The following is a 6,000-nucleotide window of genomic DNA, read 5'->3' as shown; positions in this document are numbered from 1 at the left end:
GGTTTAAATGGAATGTCCAGTAAATTGTTAATTCTGATGAAATAAATAATAAATAAACTATTCATTGCTAAAAGAATGTGGATAATAAAATATGGGTTAAATGAATTAGATATGCAGGTTGAATTCCTTTGTGAAAACAACAAAAGAAAAAATAGGTTATTGGGAAATCAGAATGTCGGAAACGTGCAAGTCGCGCATGTTGATGGCCCGTGAATTGTGGTCACGTGGCCGGACATGCATGGATTTCTCAATATAGGAAGTGAGAGTTAGTTAGTTAGTTAGTCAGTGAGAAACTCAGAGGGAGTTTGAGATCGACAGACAATAGTCTGGGTCCAGACATGGGTTTCAATCGTCTAGAAGCGAGACGATCACTTTTGAAACAATAGAATGTGAACCTTTGAATTCCTGAACGCAAAGCCACCAACCGGTTCAAGTGGAAGAATAAATGTTCAACATGTTTTTATAACTGCCGTCTCCTGTGTCCATCATTACATGAAAAAGGTATTGTCTATTTATGTGTACAAACTATTTGAAATTCATCATCTAAAAAATATACAAACACTCCCGTTCATACGAACTGTCAAAGCATAAATGCCAACCTGTCAATCCATCGGCAAGAATGCAAACCTCTCAATTATCGGTCTGTCTATCTAGATATGAAAACACTTTCTCCAAATGTATTTATATGCAGCCTCTCTCAATTATAAACTCTCTCTCTATTTATATATATTTCACTAATGTGTTAATGTCTTACAATGTGAACACTTAAGACTCTGGTCTCTCCTAAGACTGTCTATCACTCTAAGACGTTCTAATACAAACAAGAACACTAAATAAGAACTCACGTAACATACGCGCACAAGTGGTACTTTCGTCTAATAATAATAACACCATTATATAACACATATTTCTATATTAATAAATAACTTTATTTGTTATCTTTGTTAGTAGCGGTAGTAGATGAGATGAACGGGTTAATAGGTTGAAGTGTTCTTGTGTAAAGATAGAATTAATATCTTGCTGACTGGTTGAAGAACAGAACAGTTCAGTAACGTTTACATGTGTTTATAGCTAGTAGCCGTCGGTACGAAGGAAGCCGGTTAAAAGAGAAAGAAACGGCAAAGACTTCAGTGTGTTTATGTATGTAGGAGCGTGCGTCTGATAGTAGAGACAGGGAAAATGGTTAGTGTCTCGTGGTAAGAAAGAGTGTGTGTGTGTGTGTGTGTGTGTGTGTGTTCTTTAGCATGACAAAGAATGTTCATTAGGGTGCAGCACGTGGAAATAAATGGTAGTTACAAGAGAGCCATAGCTAGCTTGTAGTACTCACGTTCAGCCTGGGGCTTTCACCTCAGGTTAATGTCTGCTGCCCAGCAGCAGAGTTAATTGTTTCAGATTTTGCCTTTTATATACTCTGCCACGTGATAGAGAGCTGGCTTGTGATTGGATAAGCCAGGGAGAAATGGATTTCAAATCTCGCAGTTGTGAGAAGTAGCTTCTGCCTGTTTGTGTCACATTCGCTAAACCTGAGAAGCTTGTCACTTGGATTACATTTCACAATTAACTTCAGACATCAAATATATCAAAGGTACCGAGAATACGGCCGCTGACACACTATCGCGTATGCACGTGGACGCCATTCAACCTGTTTACAATACGGATCTTTATCAGGTCGCTAAGGATCAGAAGAATGATGAAGAATTAAACAACTTACGACAATCTCCCACTTTCAACTTTCAACAAGTTCCCTTGCCTCTCTCGGTCGATTTTATTTGGTGTGACACTTCAACTAGACACAAGCGCCTATACGTACCTCTCCAGAACAGACGAGTAGTTTTTTTCGAGGTTACACAATTTATCACACCAGACGTTTGAGCAACACAGAAATTGCTTGTGCATGTTTCATATGGGCCGCTATTAACAAACATATATGTGACTGGTCACGGAGTTGTATCCCTTGCCAAAAATACAAAGTCACTCAGCTAGCGAAGTTCCCAATATTGAGGCTTGATTTAAACATGTTCACATCGATATAGTATAGTGGGCCTATTACCACCTTTGAAGAACTTTACATATCTACTCTCTTGCATGGACAAAGTCTGTAGATGGCCCAAAGCCTTACCCATCACTGACGTTTCTTCCGAAAATGTCGACAAAACGCTTGTTTCTTAATGGATATCAAGATTTGGTGTGATGGGAATTATTACCACAGAGGTAAACAGTTTGATTCCTAACTTTTTGCTGAAATTTCATGTTTACTTGGATGCAAGCAAATACAGACAACACCTTATCATTCGTCCCCAGACGGCTTGATTGAATGCTTCCATCACCAAATGAAGGCTTCCTTCAAAGCACGTTTCGATCCTAATAATTGGATGGAATTCCTTCCTCTCATACTTCTTGGTATCAGAGCTACTATTAAAATGGACATTAGACTTACAGCTGCCGAGTTCATGTATGAAACACCTCTGACTTTACCAGGACAAATGATTGCACCAACTGCCATTAGAAGCACACTAAACCCGACTAGCTATACGTCTCGCTTGAAGAAGTATATGCCAAAACCATTACCCGTCGAAATAAGGCCTCAGAAAGCTATGATTTGTCTTCCTCAAGCTATTCATTCTTGGATGCATGTTTTTATGAGAAACGACGGAGTATCCACATGCCTGCAGCTGCCCTACTCTCTCTGGCCCTTACAAAGTGCTTAGAAGATATCTGAATCATTTTGTGATAGCTAAGAATGGCAAACATGACTCGATCAGCGTTGATCAAGTGAAGAAATCATTTTTCGAACACACAGACTCTAGTATCACCGCGGTACGGATGCAAACCTCAGGAGATTTATTAACTACTGCCATGCCTAATGACACAGTGTTGCCTGGTGCTGTAACTTCCACCAAATCTGGCAGGCACATAATGTGTCCACTCCGTTTTGCTGTGTACACAATGAAATATTTGCAATGATTTTATTCCTTCTTCTTAGATTGACATTTTGTTTAGAAGAAGAGTCATGTAGCGACTGTTGCATATGGTTGGAACAAATCTTTGGCAGAGACATTTTCATAGCAATTATCGTCTCTACGCCCACGTATATCAGAATTTGTAAGCACACAATGTTGCAATTTGACCATCCGCACGCATGGAAGAAAGGAACTACGTTGTGTTCAATCATGGCCTACTATAATAATATGTATAGTAGGCCATGGTTCAATATGTAGTGAGACACCAAATAGACTGGAATGTTCGAGAACATTTGTAGATAAGGATTCGCCTGCAAAAATCAAATTAGTTTAGTTTTATTCCAGTTTCTTTTCTTATCTTCCTCAAGACTGCATCTAAAAATAACTCCGCCCTTAGAAGACGTTAAAATTCCAATCTTGAATTTGCGCGCCAACGATACAAACCTAAAATTCTCACCATGGAAATTTATCACATCAAACGAGAATTTAAATCTTCTTTTTGAACCAATTTTTTTTTGAATTACTGTTTTTCTTATGCGGCGTATTTCGCTTACATGGTTTAATAACTCTCATCTTAGAAAAAAAAAAAAAAAACACATTCAAACTACGTGTGTCACTTGGTTCATAAAAATCTGTAATCTCAAACTTCATGACATTTTTCACGAGACCCTCATTTAGCTAAGCTTGCATAATGAACAGTCATTACAAGAAAACACTAACGTTGGAACGATTTGAATTAATATTTCTCTAACATGTAAATAAATGTTGCTATTTCAAATCAATACAACAAGTTCGAGTTCTTTGTCACGTGTCGTTATTTTCAGAAGCTACTCATATTTTTATTTTATGTATGTAAGGATGTGATTTGGTAAAAACCTCCTGTTAATTGGAGATTTGGTTAAATTTACCTTTAACGGTCCCACGGATATTCTACTATTTTCGCCTTTTGTAAATTTCTGCACCTGCAACCTTGGTCTTAAAAATTGATAGATCCCGATTATGAATTGGTGGATGCCGACTCACACCCTTACTAAAAAGTTACTCTAGCGCTGAGCCATCTGTAAGTCCTAAAAAATCATTAATAAGCAAAAACTTGAAAATGTAACCTGTGTAACGTCCTCGTTTATTATAATGTATTAAAAAAAATGTTCTAATTATGTCTATTTGTTTGCTCTTGTACTTAATAAAAATCATTTAATAAACAATTCTGTACTTAATAAAAATCATTTAATAAAAAATTCTATACTTAATAAAAATCATTTAATAAAAGATTTTGTAATTAATAAAAATAATTTAATAAAAAATTCTGTACTTAATAAAAATCATTTAATAAACAATTCTATACTTAATAAAAATCATTTAATAAAAAATTCTGTACTTAATAAAAATCATTTAATAAAAAATTTTATACTTAATAAAAATCATTTAATAAAAAATATTGCACTTAATAAAAATCATTTAATAAAAAATTCTGTACTTAATAAAAATCATTTAATAAAAAATTCTGTACTTAATAAAAATCATTTAATAAAAAATTCTATACTTAATAAAAATCATTTAATAAAAAATTCTATACTTAATAAAAATCATTTAATAAAAAATTTTATACTTAATAAAAATCATTTAATAAAAACTTTTGCACTTAATAAAAATCATTTAATAAAAAATTCTGTACTTAATAAAAATAATTTAATAAAAAATTCTATACTTAATAAAAATCAATTAATAAAAAAATTCTGTACTTAGTAAAAATCATTTAATAAAAAATTTTGTACTTAATAAAAATCATTTAATAAAAAATTCTGTACTTAATAAAAATCATTTAATAAAAAATTTTGTACTTAATAAAAATCATTTAATAAAAAATTGTGTACTTAATAAAAATCATTTAATAAAAAATTCTGTACTTAATAAAAATCATTTAATAAAAAATTTTGTACTTAATAAAAATCATTTAATAAAAAATTTTGTACTTAATAAAAATCATTTAATAAAAAATTTTGTACTTAATAAAAATCATTTAATAAAAAAAATTTGTTCTTAATAAAAATCATTTAATAAAAAATTCTGTACTTAATAAAAATCATTTAATAAAAAATTTTGTACTTAATAAAAATCATTTAATAAAAAATTGTGTACTTAATAAAAATCATTTAATAAAAAATTCTGTACTTAATAAAAATCATTTAATAAAAAATTTTGTACTTAATAAAAATCATTTAATAAAAAATTTTGTACTTAATAAAAATCATTTAATAAAAAAAATTTGTTCTTAATAAAAATCATTTAATAAAAAATTCTGTACTTAATAAAAATCATTTAATAAAAAATTTTGTACTTAATAAAAATCATTTAATAAAAAATTGTGTACTTAATAAAAATCATTTAATAAAAAATTCTGTACTTAATAAAAATCATTTAATAAAAAATTTTGTACTTAATAAAAATCATTTAATAAAAAATTTTGTACTTAATAAAAATCATTTAATAAAAAAAATTTGTTCTTAATAAAAATCATTTAATAAAAAATTCTGTACTTAATAAAAATCATTTAATAAAAAATTTTGTACTTAATAAAAATCATTTAATAAAAAATTTTGTACTTAATAAAAATCATTTAATAAAAAATTCTGTACTTAATAAAAATCATTTAATAAAAAATTTGTTCTTAATAAAAATCATTTAATAAAAAATTTTGTACTTAATAAAAATCATTTAATAAAAAAAATTTTGTACTTAATAAAAATCATTTAATAAAAAATTCTGTACTTAATAAAAATCATTTAATAAAAAATTTTGTACTTAATAAAAATCATTTAATAAAAAATTGTGTACTTAATAAAAATCATTTAATAAAAAATTCTGTACTTAATAAAAATCATTTAATAAAAAATTTTGTACTTTATAAAAATCATTTAATAAAAAATTTTGTTCTTAATAAAAATCATTTAATAAAAAATTCTGTACTTAATAAAAATCATTTAATAAAAAATTCTGTACTTAATAAAAATCATTTAATAAAAAATTCTGTACTTAATAA

Source organism: Euprymna scolopes, chromosome 39 (genome assembly GCF_053919585.1).
Source record: "Euprymna scolopes isolate OS-2025 chromosome 39, ASM5391958v1, whole genome shotgun sequence".
Taxonomy (NCBI): domain Eukaryota; kingdom Metazoa; phylum Mollusca; class Cephalopoda; order Sepiida; family Sepiolidae; genus Euprymna; species Euprymna scolopes.
This window is presented reverse-complemented; position numbering follows the sequence as displayed.